This window comes from Schistocerca gregaria, chromosome 8, assembly GCF_023897955.1.
Source record: "Schistocerca gregaria isolate iqSchGreg1 chromosome 8, iqSchGreg1.2, whole genome shotgun sequence".
Lineage (NCBI taxonomy): Eukaryota > Metazoa > Arthropoda > Insecta > Orthoptera > Acrididae > Schistocerca > Schistocerca gregaria.
In genome coordinates, this window is record NC_064927.1 from 510849187 (window position 1) to 510865246 (window position 16060).

Here is a 16060-nt window from a genome sequence, read left to right on the forward strand (position 1 = left end):
GCTTGTAACACCATAGCTCTAATACTCCAATGATTTATTTTGGCTTCTGTTTCATTTAATATTACATCGTTGAGCTTCTGTAAATGTGTTTGTTTGAATCGATAACATAAAACTGTATATTCCTTTCTTTGTAAGAACTTCGATGTCATGATATGATTCTATGCAAAGTAGTGTATCTGTCATTTAAATTCTTTGTCCCATTTGGAGGGAACAAAACTTACTGAATATAATTGTAATTTCTGTGTGAATAATTTTTTGTACAAATACCAATATGTGCAAATGGTCTGTTTTGTTTAAACTATTTGTTTGCTGTTATGTAAACTGCTGATCCTCACTTAGAGTTCTTAGTTAGTTTGTATGTAAAAGGTGTTGGAGTTCCTCTCGGGAACGGAACTGTGTAGCGCGCGCAAATTGTGGTTGGCCTACGTAGAAAAGGTGGAACAAGAATCAGTCGGGGGCGAGCCACCAGTCTCGGGGACGAGCTACCAAACTGTGCATTGCCATGTAATAGATGCATATTGTGCTGGTTCCTAGACAGGATTTTTTCTGCTACTTTCCAATGCCTCGGATGGATGGATAAATAGCTGGAACGACTCTGGAATTGGTATTCATCATTGCCACCACGAAAGGCCAGAGTCCAGCAATTCTGTCTGCAAATCCGCCTACCGACTTGCAGTTGCCTCCACATTGCGCAGTCACTGTAAAGGAGTACTATTATAATGTACAGTGAAGGATCAGCTAAATGGATGTGTTAGTGTGCTCAAATATAAGGTAATTTACAACTGAATTTATGTACCTACCTTGATTTTTCTCCTTATCATAACACCTCTCAGGTTCCTCTCCGTTTGAACTAAAGTGATTACCGAATGTCCCTACTGAAATAACATTGAAGACCAGTGTTTTTGCTAATTGATGCCTCTTGAACATAGTAAAAAGAAAGTTAAAGTTAATGATGCTTGATGAAAGCAATTTTCCTAATAAAACTGCTTATTAATGTATTGTTGCCAACTTCAAATTAAGAGTTCGTAAGACTGAGGCTTATAAAGTTTTGCTTAGTAAATGATCACATTACTGCCTGTTGTAAATCTCAGAAGGTGAGTCAGTGTCTTATATATATGTTAATTTTGTCTCTCAATGTAGTAAAAGTGGAAAACTGCAGTGGGAAAAGTTATATACTCATGTTTGCTAAGTATTTGTCTCTCGTGTGTATTAGAAGTGCTTATTAATAATATAACAGGATCCACAGTTTGTCTATTCGGTTAATGCTCGGTAACAAGTAACTGAAAGACCACTAATTAGGAAAACCTTAATTTCTTTATTCAAATGATAGTGAGAAGCAACCTGTTAGTGGATTCCTATTAACTTTCATTTTAAATAGTAAAGTATTTAACTGAGAGAGACTTAACCTATATCCAATTACTGATTCTGCAGTGAATAGTAATAATAACATTATAAAGACCATTCAGTTTGTGTAAGCCCTGAAAGTAATAGTGTGTTTAGGTATTTGTTATATTTCTGCAAATAGTTTGTGTTGCTCTAACTGTTGGTTTCAATCATATCAACATATGTATGTGTCAAGAGTTCACTGCACTCGCGTGTGACAAAGTTTAGGTTGCGTTTATCCATTAAAGTTATTAATAACTGTTTTCTTGAACGAGATTGTTAATCATTCTCTTGCCTACTTAGGCTGGCGACCGTTTTCTTTATCCGTTGAACAGTGCAGATAGGCAAAATTTTGTTTGTTACAGTTCAAATATTTACTTAATTCTGACTTTCATTTCCGATAAGCCACCTCCGTTGGGTACAACACTGTCAACATAACAACATTCCTCTCAGAGGGTAACACTGCTCTGTTGCTTTATACCATGATTGCTTTAACAACATAGTTGTATTTCACGACCTGCTTCCAACTTTAAGGTTATGATACAGCGGTAGCAGACAGGAGTGTTATAAGCTGGCCAGGAAAGTTGCTACGTTTCTTTCCGCGCACGTTGAATTTCACGGGCATTGTGTGGGAGAGGGTTACCCTGTAGGAGCAACACATCACCTTCCCGTTTCAAGAACGCCAAAAGAATTAGCCTAACAACATTCTCCTGGTTAGCGTCCCTTCCAGAACCGCCAACGGTAAACAGGTGTTGCAGCTAATCTTGCCCCAGACCGTAAGTTCGGAATTGGGGCCAAGGTATCTTGGACAAACGCACTCTACAAGACAGCGCTCACCTGGTCTTCGTCGTACGCGCATACGACCTTCACCTGAGTGCACGCAGAATCTGCTTTCATCGCTGAACAGCGTCATTCCGCCTTCCAAGCCATGCTCTGACAACACCAGTCGAGCTGAGCATGTCGATGGTGCGACATGAGCGGGAGACAGGCTGGAGGTGTGGTGCCCGTAGTCCCACTGCTATTAACCAGTTCGCCGCAGTTCATGTGGACACGTCCAGCCCCTTACGCCCTTTCATCTGTATTGTGGTAGCTGTATGATCTACCACTGCTGGCCTTTCAGTTCGATGATCCTGGAGGGCTCTGTGCTGTGAGGATGTCCACAACGTGGTCCAAGAGTGTGAGAATGTTCACGCGACCACTGATTGCAACACCGTTGCGCAATCGACGCAGCACATCCAGCATATTTAGAATGACCATTCCACCACTCTGAAGGCCACAATGTTACCCCTTTGAAACTCGCTTACTAGGCTTCAGGAAGCACCAGTGCGTCTCTGTGGCATGATTACCTGCTTGCTTGACACAACTGCACCGCACTGAGTCTTCTTGCTGCGGCGATTCCATACTGAAGGGTAGAAACAGATGGCGCTCTGGTAGCAATGTCACTACGCTGTCTGTTCACGTAAGGCGTTGAAACCGTTAGCAGTACATCTACTACCCGCAGGTAGCATAATCTGTGGTCGCATCAAAATTGACGTCCTCTTTTCAGATGTATAAATATTTTCCGCTAATGTATTACGAACGATTCAAGTTTGGGGGTGGTCGATTCAGCTACACATCTGTTGATTAGAACTAGAACAGCTTAAATTGAAATAACCGTTTGGAAAATTTTATAGTGAAGGCGAAAAAAAATTGTATTTGATTTACAGAAGACTTAGAAAGTACAGACACTACGTTTTTCCTAATCTTCTGCAGTACTGCTGTGTAGTGTTTCATCATTAACAGGTGAAACTGATAAAAGATGTAGAAAAATTTCAAAGAAGAGCAGTTCGTTTTGCTTTACCACGAAATATGGGTTAGGGTACGACGGATATGTTAAGGGAGTTGGAAAGGCAATCATGCAATCAAAGGCGTTTTTCATTCCTAAAAAATATTGCCATGCTATTCCGTCAACAAATTTATCCTCCGAATGACAAGGTAATTTGTCATGTCGAATTGAAATGGGAAGGATAGATCGTCGCGAAAATAAATCACGGCATACATCTATATCTACTTGGATATTCTGCAAATCATATTTAAGTGCCTGGCAGACGGTTCATCGAACCACATACACAATTCTCTACCACTCCAAACTCGTATAGCGCGTGGAAAGGACGAACACCTATATCTTTCCGTATGGGCTCTGATTTCCCTTATTTTATCGTGGTGATCGTTTCGCCCTATGTAGGTCAGTGTCAACAAAATATTTTCGCATTCGGAGGAGAAAGTTGGTGATTGGAATTTCGTGAGAAGATTCCGTCGGAACGGAAAACGCCTTTCTTTTAATGATGCCCAGCCCAAATCCTGTATCATTTCAGAGAGAATCTTTCCCATATTTAGCGATAGTACATAACGTGCTGCCCTTCTTGTAACATTTTCGAAAAATTGGAAATTGGTGGTAAGGTCTTATTGGACCATACTGCTGAGGTCATCGGTCCCTAAACTTTCACACTACTTAATGTAACTTAAACTAACTCACGCTAAGGATGACACACACACACGAATGCCCGAGGGAGGACTCGAACCTCTGACGGGGGGAGCCACAAGAACCGCTTGCGTGGTACAGTGTCAAAAGCCTTCTGGAAATCCAGATTTAATTGTTCATCTTTTCTATGTACTAATCGAGAGTATAATGCTAGATGTGCTGTTTGAAAGTGGCGTCTTTACCCTCTCACATTCACCCAATTATGAAGCTCAAGGTAATTCTGTAGATGGAGATGTAGATTACAACCAGAGAGGCCTACGGTTCTCGATTTGACGTCCGTCAGTGCAGCCGCAGACTGGACAGCAGTACCCACCTTCTCCGTTCCTCATGGGATCTGCCAGCGCAGTACCCCACAAGACGCTGATCAGGAGAGCCGCGAACTGCTTGCTGTTGTCGCTGCTGCTGCTGCTGGTGCCCGAGCGACAGCCGCCTCCGACTTAAGTTCTCGTCTCAGCCTCCCTGCCGGCCACCGAGACGCGGGCGCCGCTGGCACCTGGGTTGACGCCGTACTCTGTTTTAGTGCACTCATTATGACAGCAAGTTACCTTAACTTACTGGCAGTTTTAGGAAGACTTAAATGACCTTACATGCTCACTTACTTATTTTCTAGCTTAGCGCCTGCTGTATCTCTCGTGTTTGGGTAGTAATTACACCAAATATAATTTTATAAATATACGTAACGTCCTCTGAATAATTAATATATTAACGAGCCATTTATTCTTATACTGAATTCTGACAAAGATAATTTGTCGTAGTGATAGTTAATAAGGTTTCTATGATTTAGTTCGCAAACTGCAACGCCTTTTATAATTTTCACGGTAATTAAGGCTTCTAAAGCATGGTAACAAAATTAGGATCAAAACATAATTCTGATCAAAAAGAGATTCTGGAAATTGGGGTCCAAGGTTCTTTTCGTGATATTTCCATATAAACTTCCATCCCCCACCACATACTTCTTTATATCTAACCGAGAAGTTGTAAGTAGGCTGTTTAGGTTTTTTTATTGGTAACGCCGCCGCCACATAGCGCTCTGTATGAAAATCACTGGCTGTGCCGTGTGCAGTCTGTGGCTGGTTTGCATTGTTGTCTGTCATTGCAGTGTTGGGAGCGGCAGCTGGATGCTAACAGCGCTTACCGTTGCACAGTTGGAGGTGAGCCGCCAGCAGTGGTGGATGTGGGGAGAGAGATGGCGGAGTTTTTAAATTTGTTTGACTGGATGTCATGAATTGCTATATATATTATGACTTTTGATGATATTAAGGTTTTGAAATTATTGGAGGAAGCTACGACGATTTTGAGAATTGACTGAGGTGTTATGATGTTATTTTTACGACGACGAAGTGTATTATGCTGCTTGAGGTATGTTTAAGCTGATGCTATACGATTTATTCGGTTATGCTACATATCTGTTATGATGAAATATTGAAGAAGTGTCGACGAATATGTTTTTGTGTAATAAGGTAAGGAATAATGAGTAGTGGTTAGGGACTCTGGTTTGTGAAAAAGGATGTTGGAAACCAAGAATCGTACTTTAAGAGTTATGAAATGTGTGTAAATGCGTGAATGTATTACAATGCTGACGAATATTTTTTGGACACTGTTATATCAATTGGATTTTGTTTCTACAGATTTGTAACGCAAATTCTTGGCCTGTGAATTTTTTTTGTATAAGACTGTCACTGTAGCGGAAACTGCTGTCGTAAATATTTCGGTAAGAAAGGTAAGTGACCATGACGTAATACGTTGTGAGCAGCCAGGTGTGCCAGCCGCCTTGAGAAAAAGTCATTAGTGTGTGCCTTTCAGAGGCACAGGTGGAGAAAAAAGGAATCCATTAACCTCGCTATTGACATTCCTTTGTAGAATGCATCGCAAATACGACACGCCCAAACTTGAAAACATATGATTACACTGTGGAGCTCTTAATTTATATTTGCTAAAATGCCTAATGAAACGATGAGAAACATTTCATGGCTATTGTCCTGCTAGTTGAGAGAAATGCCATATGGCTTGCTTTATGCATTTATTTACTCATTTTGTTTAATATCTAGTTTCTAACTGCACTGAAGCATTGGTTAAAATAAATTTTATCGACGTACTAACATAAATATTTTATGGCTACAGATCCAGTAAATAATAACTTTATGATGTACTTAAAATAAAAACGAAGGAGCACAAAAAGACATTTCCCTTCACAGAAAATTGCATACAGAATTTTCTTTTCAATTACATGGTAACATTTTTTTTACAATACGTTTTCGTGGTGCACCACTTTAATTACATAGACATTAAGATGTGATTATAACTTTCCCTTATCTGCACTGTTGTCTTTAGTATACTATTTTTTCTGCTGGTGGGTTTGTCATGTTTAGATATAAGTTATTACATTTACTGCTGCTTGCTTTGCAAATATGATTTTTTTGGGTCATTGCTGTTTGTGTTAATTTGTTTTGTGCTGCTGCATTGCGTCGTCCCTTAGTTTAGCATCTGAGCTCAGTAGGTTTAAGTTAGCTTAAGAGGGGGTAGACTATATAAGAAACTATGATGAATTGGAAGAAAAGCATTGAGAAGCTATAAGAAAATGGTTTGGCCAAAAAAACGAGTGTACAGTGGAGAAAAACTATTTTCGAAAGAGGATGTGAACAGAATACAGAAAGCATGCTTGATAAGGATTTTTTTGGCGGAAACAAATGTTAAAATAAAACGAAAGATCTATGGACTGAAGTTTTAGGTTGGACTGCAGTAGCAAATGTTACAGTGAAAACAAATCCTGTCCTTTCCTTTTGTGTTATCCCACTATGTGTTTGTGTACCCTTGTGTATTTGTTTTCTTCCTGTCTCTGTGTACTGTTTCATAGAATTTTTTTTCTTCTAATACTAAGCTACATTCACTATGATGAGGAATACTGTTATCCTCAAATATAATTTGCATTAATAACATGTTATTTACTTCGTAAAGATGTTTACACATTATTTATTCTGTTTTGTTCGAATGCTCATGTGTGAAGTTGATGTTTCAAAAGTTATTCTGATCTTATGTCATAATTTTTGTAACACTAATGTATTTGTTATTTCGATTCTTTTGTTAAGCCTGTATTACTGCAAATGTTATCTGTACTATTATGTTCTTTAATGATATATTTTGTACCTTTGTTATTGTATTCTCATGTTATAAAATTGTAATTGACACCAGTTCATCAAATTAAGTAACTTGTAAATTACATTTCACTGCACACGTTTCGGTTGGTCACAGTATATGGACAATATGTGAGAAGTAGGGACTGATAGTGTTTGCACCTGTGTTAATAATTCAGCAAGGGACTGGATAACAGCATTGCTGGTTCTAAGGACATTGCAAACAAATTCTTTGTGATTGGACAAGTGGTGGTTTATGGACTTGCTATATTCTCCGCAAGACTCTTCGAGGGTGATTGTGCACCTGCACATTCGCAACAGATGGCTGTTGGCCATCTGTACAAGGACTGAAATGGGTCTGCACCTACGATGGCTCACCAATACCATTATTTCTACATGGACTGCATTGGGTCTGTATCTCTGGTGGTCCACCAATACCCTAATCTCTACCAGGACTACAGTTGGTCTGCTCTGTGATGACCTACCTACCAATAGTCTTCAACTTCGACTGACTCTGCTGTGGGTTTGCTCTGTTGCGGCCCATTACCTGGCTGCATGTCAAGAGTCAGCACAGTCTTTTCGTTGGAAGGACAACACTACTTCTTCAAGACTGCTTAGAAATCCACTACTTCCAAGTGCAATTTCTTTTATTGCTCAGACTTTGAGAAAAATACTGCAATTTTACTGTGATGAACGATCAGGACTGTCTTTATGGATTGTGAGAAAATTTTAGCTTTTGACCAACATTGTATCAATAAGTGTGTGCATTTGATATCTTTGTTATTGCAATGATGAAAAATTTTATCAAATTATTATTGGCCAGTGCAGAAAACAATTTGTAAAATTTTTTGTGGGTAGTATGGGGGCTATGTAAGTAGGCTGTTTAGGTTTTCTTATTGGTAACGCCGCCGCCACATAGCGCTCTGTATGAAAATCACTGGCTGTGCCGTGTGCAGTCTGTGGCTGGTTTGCATTGTTATCTGCCATTGTAGTGTTGGGCAGCGGCAGCTGGATGCTAACAGCGCATAGCGTTGCGCAGTTGAAGGTGAGCCGCCAGCAGTGGTGGACGTGGGGAGAGAGATGGTGGAGTTTTGAAATTTGTAAGACTGGATGTCATGAGCTGCTATATATATATTGACTATTAAGGTAAATACATTGTTTGTTCTCTATCAAAATCTTTAATTTGCTAACTATGCCTATCAGTAGTTAGTGCCTTCAGTAGTTTGAATCTTTTATTTAGTTGGCAGTAGCGGCGCTCGCTGTATTGCAGTAGTTCGAGTAACGAAGATTTTTGGTGAGGTAAGTGATTTGTGAAAGGTATAGGTTAATGTTAGTCTGGGGCATTTTTTGTCAGGATTTTTGAAAGTCAGATTGCGTTGTGTCAAAAAAATATTGTGTTTCAGTTGAAGCACAGTCTTGTATAATTTTTCAAAGGGGACGTTTCAAAGTGAAATACCAGTTCTCATGGATTTAGCTTTTTTCTTATATATATACACTCCAGGAAATGGAAAAAAGAACACATTTACACCGGTGTGTCAGACCCACCATACTTGCTGCGGACACTGCGAGAGGGCTGTACAAGCAATGATCACACGCACGGCACAGCGGACCCACCAGGAACCGTGGTGTTGGCCGTCGAATGGCGCTAGCTGCGCAGCATTTGTGCACCGCCGCCGTCAGTGTCTGCCAGTTTGCCGTGGCATACGGAGCTCCATCGCAGTCTATAACACTGGTAGCATGCCGCGACAGCGTGGACGTGAACCGTATGTGCACTTGACGGACTCTGAGCGAGGGCGTATAGTGGGCATGCGGGAGGCCGGGTGGACGTACCGCCGAATTGCTCAACACGTGGGGCGTGAGGTCTCCACAGTACATCGATGTTATCGCCAGTGGTCGGCGGAAGGTGCACGTACCCGTCGACCTGGGACCGGACCGCAGCGACGCACGGATGCACGCCAAGACCGTAGGATCCTACGCAGTGCCGTAGGGGACCGCACCGCCACTTCCCAGCAAATTAGGGACACTGTTGCTCCTGGCGTATCGGCGAGGACCATTCGCGACCGTCTCCATGAAGCTGGGCTACGGTCCCGCACACCGTTAGGCCGTCTTCCGCTCACGCCCCAACATCGTGCAGCCCGCCTCCAGTGGTGTCGTGACAGGCGTGAATGGAGGGACGAATGGAGACGTGTCGTCTTCAGCGATGAGAGTCGCTTCTGCCTTGGTGCCAATGATGGTCGTATGCGTGTTTGGCGCTGAGCATCTGAGCGCCACAATCAGGACTGCATACGACCGATGCACACAGGGCCAACACTCGGCATCATGATGTGGGGAGCGATCTCCTACACTGGCCGTACGCCTCTGGTGATCGTCGAGGGGACACTCAATAGTGCACGGTACATCCGAACCGTCATCGAACCCATCGTTCTACCATTCCTAGACCGGCAAGGGAACTTGCTGTTCCAACAGAACAATGCACGTCCGCATGTATCCCGTGCCACCCAACGTGCTCTAGAAGGTGTAAGTCAACTACCCTGGCCAGCAAGATCTCCGGATCTGTCCCCCATTGAGCATGTTTGGGACTGGATGAAGCGTCGTCTCACGCGGTCTGCACGTCCAGCACGTACGCTGGTCCAACTGAGGCGCCAGGTGGAAATGGCATGGCAAGCCGTTCCACAGGACTACATCCAGCATCTCTACGATCGTCTCCATGGGAGAATAGCAGCCTGCATTGCTGCGAAAGGTGGATATACACTGTACTAGTGCCGACATCGTGCATGCTCTGTTGCCTGTGTCTATGTGACTGTGGTTCTGTCAGTGTGATCATGTGATGTATCTGATCCGAGGAATGTGTCAATAAAGTTTCCCCTTCCTGGGACAATGAATTCACGGTGTTCTTATTTCAATTTCCAGGAGTGTATATATAACATAATAATTCCTTAAAATTTTTCATCCCTTATTAAACTCCCCTTCCAAAGACATTGAAACAAGTATTTCGTTTCTTCCTAGTGAGAAAACAGATATCAATTTTCGTAGCTCTAGTTTCAAAATTGTCTTGATAGCTGAGTATTTTGAAAAAAATTTTCAACCCCTTAAGGGTGAAATTTCAAAAACTCCCTTCATAAACGATGTATACAGTGTAAGATCCCACACCTTCTGCAAATTTCAAGCTTCTGTCCTTTATGTTTGGGTTGGGTGATGATCACTCAGTGAGTCTGTCAGTCGGGACATTGCCTTTTTCACTGTATATAGAAATCAGAGCCTTCGCGACAATGTCGGAACACGTGGGATTTGGCCAGTACTTCGAGCCATAGCTGGTAACGATGAAGCGGCGTATAGGAAATATCGACAATGTATGCGACTAATATCGATATTTATACGTTTCCATCTACATCACTACTCTTCAAACCTGTGTGAAGGTCAAGGCCGAGGTTACTTCCCACTGTACCATTCAACAGGGTTTCTTCCGGTTCCACCTTTCGAAACGCGTATACAGTGCGACAAGAATGGTTCCTTAAGCACCTCTGTACACATCGTAGTTAGCTCAACTAGTCCACTCGGTGCCTACCGGGGCGATACATGGGGGTTTACAGTACGTTCCTAAATTCCTCACTTCAGGCTTGTTCTCTAAACTTTTGTAAATAGTTGTGCATGTATCTTTAAGTATCTCCCAGTTCAGGTTTTCAGCATTTCAGGGACTCTCTCCCTTGGGTCAAAAACCCTTCACTGCCCTGTAAAGTTTGGAAGGTAGGAGACGAGATACTGGCAGAAGCAAATCTGTGGGGAGCGGGCGTGAGTCGTGCTTCGGTAGCTCAGCACTTGCCTGCGAAAGGCAAAGGTCCCGAGTTCGAGTTCGATCGGGCACACAGTTTTAATCTGCCAGGAAGTTTCAAATTAGGATTGTGTCAGTATATTTGCATTGTGAAGGGACAGATCAAGATAAGATGGATAGTTTTTATGATGCACTCAGTGACGTAGTTGTTAGAGTAAAGGACAAGGACAGTGTTCTGCTCATGGGTGATTTTAATGCCAGGATTGGAAATCGAACAGAAGCGTGTGAAAAGGTTATGGGTAAATTTGGAGAGGATATGGAGGCCAAAAGGAATGGGCAACAACTCTTAGATTTCTGTGCCAGTATGGGCTTAGTAATCACAAACTCCTTCTTTAAACATAAGAACATTCACCGGTATACTTGGGAAGGCAAGGGAACCAGATCTGTCATTGACTATATAATAACAGATCAGGAATTCAGGAAGGCTGTGAGGGACACACGTGTATTCAGGGGATTCTTTGATGACACTGATCATTATTTAATCTGCAGCGAAATTGGTATTGTGAGGCCGAAAGTGCAGGAGGTCAGGTCCATATGTAGGAGCATAAGAGTGGAGAAACTTCAGGATAAGGAAATCAGGCACAAGTACATAACAGCGATCTCAGAAAGGTACCAGGTTGTTGAATGTAGTCAATTACAGTCATTGGAAAAGGAATGGACAAGGTACAGGGACACAGCACTAGAAGTGGCTAAAGAATGTCTTGGAACAGTAGTGTGTAAAGGTAGGATGAAGCAAACAGCTTAGTGGAATGACACAGTCAAGGCAGCCTGTAAAAGAAAGAAGAAGGCGTATCAAAAATGGCTACATACTAGACTCAGGTAGACAGAGAAAGTTGTGTTAAAGAAAGAAACAAAGCCAAACAGATAATTGCAGCATCCAAGAAGAAATCTTGGGAAGACTTTGGAAACAGGTTGGAGACTTTGGGTCAAGCTGCAGGAAAACCATTCTGGAGTGTAATTACCAGTCTTCGAAAGGGAGATAAGAAGGAAATGACAAGTATTGTGGACAGGTCAGGAAAACTGCTTGTGAATCCAGTGCACTCCCTTGGGCAGATGGAGGGAATATTTGAAGAGTTGCTCGATGTAGGTGAAAATAGGATCCGTAATGTTTCAGATTTCGAGGTACAATGGGATAGGAATGAGTATGGAAATAGGATCACATTTGAGGAAGTGGTGAAAATGGTCAATAGATTGCAGTGCAATAAAGCAGCTGGGGTGGATGAAATTAAGTTGGAACTCATCAAATACAGTGGAATGTCAGGTCTTAAATGGCTACGCAGGATAACTGAAATGGCCTGCGAGTCTGGACAGGTTCTATCAGACTGGACAAAAGCAGTAATCACACCAATCTTTAAACACGGAAACAGAAAAGATTGTAAAAACTACAGAGGTATCTCTTTAATCAGCGTTGTGGGTAAAATCTTCTCAGGTATTGTTGAAAGGAAAGTGCGAGTATTAGTTGAGGACCAACTGGAGGAAAATCAGTGTGGGTTTAGGCCTCTTAGAGGTTGTCAGGACCAGATCTTTAGCTTACGGCAATAATGGAGAAGTGTTATGAATGGAACAGGGAATTGTATCTATGCTTTATAGATCTAGAAAAGGCATATGACCGGGTTCCTAGGAGAAAGTTATTGTCTGTTCTTATGGAATAGGAGGCAAACTTTTGCAAGCAATTAAAGGTCTTTACATGGATAGTCAGGCAGCAGTTAGAGTTGACGGTAGATTGAGTTCATGGTTCAGAGTAGTTTCAGGGGTAAGACAAGGCTGCAACCTGTCTCCACTGTTGTTCATATTATATATGGATCATATGTTGAAAACAATAGACTGGCTGGGCGAGATTAAGATGTGTGAACACGAAATAAGCAGTCTTGCATATGAGGATGACTTAGTTGTGATGGCAGATTCGATTAAAAGTTTGCAAAGTAATATTTCAGAGCTAGATCCGAAATATAAGGACTATGGTATGAAGATTAGCATCTCCAAAACGAAAGTAATGTCAGTGGGAAAGATATATAAACGGAATGAGTGCCAAATAGGAGGAACAAAGTTAGAACAGGCCGACAGTTTCAAGTACTTAAGATGCATATTCTCACAGGATGGCAACATAGTGAAAGAACTGGAAGCGAGGTGTAGCAAAGCTAACGCAGTGAGTGCTCAGCTACGATCTACTCTCTTCTGCAAGAAGGAAGTCAGTACCGAGACTGTTATCTGCGCACCGTTCAATCTTTCGACCAACTTTGTTGTATGGGACCGAAAGCTGGGTGGATTCAGGATACCTTATCAATAAGGTTGAGGTTACGGATATGAAAGTAGCTAGGATGATTGCAGGTACTAGTAGATGGGAACAATGGCAGGAGGGTGTCCACAATGAGGAAATCAAAGAAAAACTGGGAATGAACTCTGTAGATGTAGCAGTCAGGGCGAACAGGCTTAGATGGTGGGATCATGTTACACGCATGGAAGAAACAAGGTTACCCAAGAGACTCATGGGTTCTGCAGTAGAGCGTAGGAGGAGTCGGGGCAGACCAAGGAGAAGGTACCTGGATTCGGTTAAGAATGGTTTTGAAGTAATAGGTTAGCACGGAATAGGGGATGATGGAGGAATCTTATAAAGGGGACTATGCTCCAGACTGAACGCTGAAAGGCATAATCAGTCTTAAATGATGATGATGATGATGATGATGATGATGATGATGATGATGATTGAATCGATTTAATCTTCCGTACTGCTTCTGTGTCTTTTTCTCAGCTGATTGTGGTTCTTCAATTTCGTCCACTAATTTATCGTAAGATTCTTTTGTCATAACAGTGTAGTGGTTTTCTCTTTTGTCTCTTGTCTTTTCTCTTTTCTTAAATCTATACTCGATGTTAACAATCAATCTGTAACATCCTTCTCAAAATTCTTCTTTCCATCGTCTTTCTTGATTTAGATCTGCCATGATAAATTCGTGCAAGCTGATCTGCATCTGCTTAACCCTTCGACCGTGTTTTTTGTTGTGGCGAAAAGCGCCCAGTGGCGGGCTACTGTCGGCCGCTGCAGGGCTGCTCAGGCGGGAGGTCTTGGCGCCTCTAGCGCTTATTGTAGCGGCGCGTATTTCACACGCTTATGTGCGATTGTTGTGGGGGCAAGTGATAATCTAACAACTGAATACCTAACAATTCCAAGGTTTTCACAGCAATAACGCCGCTGCGAATTAAAAATTATTTATTATTAATTTTTATATAATGAGGAAGGGTTCTAGGGGTAGATCTGAAGGAAACATAGTTTCTTGAAGACTATTTATTGGAAATGAGTCTTTGTATGGTATAGCGCAAAGCATGTTGTTGTTGTTGTGATCTTCAGTCCTCAGAGTCGTTTGATGCAGCTCTCCATGCTACTCTATCCTGTGCAAGCTTCTTCATCTCCCAGTACTTACTGCAACACACATCCTTCAAAATCTGCGGAGTGTATTCATCTCTTGGTCTCCCTCTACGATTTTTACCCTCCACGCTGCCCTCCAATTCTAAATTTGTGATTCCTTGACGCCTCAGAACATGTCCTACTAACCGGTCCCTTCTTTTTGTCAAGTTGTGCCACAATCTCCTCTTCTCCCCAATTCTATTCAATACTTCATCATTAGTTATGAGATCTACCCATCAACTTTTCAGCATTCTTCTGTAGCACAACATTTCGAAAGCTTCTAGTCTCTTCTTGTCCAAACTATTTATCGTCCATGTTTCACTTTCATACATGGCTACACTCCATACAAATACTTTCAGGATCGACTACCTGACACTTAAATCTATACTCGATGTTAACAAATTTCTCTTCTTCAGAAACGCTTTCCTTGCCATTGCCAGTCTACATTTTATATCCTCTCTACTTCGACCATCATCAGTTGATTTGCTCCCCAAATAGCAAAACTCCTTTACTACTTTAAGTGTCCATTTCCTAATCTAATTCGCTCAGCATCACCTGACTTAATTGACTACATTCCATTATCCTCGTTTTGTTTCTGTTGATGTTCATCTTATATCCCCCTTTCAAGAAACAGTCTATTCCGTTCAACTGCTCTTCCAAGTCCTTTGGTGTCTCTGATAGAATTACAATGTCATCGGCGAACCCCAAAGTTTTTATTTCTTCTCCATGGGTGTTAATACCTACTTCGAATTTTTCTTTCGTTTCCTTTACTGCTTGCTCAATACGCAAATTGAATAACATCGGGGAGAGGCTACAACCCTGTCTCACTCCCAGGCCAACCACTGCTTCCCTTTCATGCCCCTCGCCTCTTATAACTGCCATCTGGTTTCTGCACAAATTGTAAATAGCCTTTCGCTCCCTGTATTTTACCCCTACCACCTTTAGAATTTGAAAGAGAGTGTTCCACTCAACATTGTCAAAAGCTTTCTCTAAGTCTACAAAGTCTAGAACCGTAGGTTTACCTTTCCTTAATCTTTCTTCTAAGGTAAGTCGTCAGTATTGCCTCACTTGTTCCAATATTTCTACGCAATCCAAACTGATCTTCCACGAGTTTTTTCCATTCGTCTATCAAGAATTCGTTTTAGTACTTTGCAGCTGTGACTTATTAAACTTATAGTTCGGTATTTTTGACATCTGTCAACACCTGCTTTCTTTGGAATTGGAATTATTATATTCTTCTTGAAGTCTGAAGGTATGTCGCCTGTCTCATACATCGTGCTCACCAGATGGTAGAGTTCTGTCAGGACTGGCTTTCCCAAGGCCGTCAGTAGTTCTAATGGAATGTTGTATACTCCTGGGCCTTGTTTCAACTCAGGTCTTTCAGTGCTCTGTCAAACCCTTAGTATCGTATCTCCCATTTCATCTCCATCTACATCCTCTTCCATTTCCATAATATTGTCCTCAAGTACATCGCCCTTGTATAGACCCTCTATATACTCCTTCCACCTTTCTGCTTTCCCTTCTTTGCTTAGAACTGGGTTTCCACCTGAGCTTTTGATATTCATACAAGTGGTTCTCCAAAGGTCTCTTTAATTTTCCTGTAGGCAGTATCTATTTTACTCCTAGAGAGATAAGCCTCTAAATCCTTACATTTGTCCTCTAGCCATCCCTGCTTAGTCATTTTGCACTTCCTGTTGATCTCATTTTTGAAACATTTGTATTCCTTTTTGCCTGCTTCATTTACTGTATTTTTATGTTTCCTCCTTTCATCAATTAAATTCAATATGTCTTCTGTC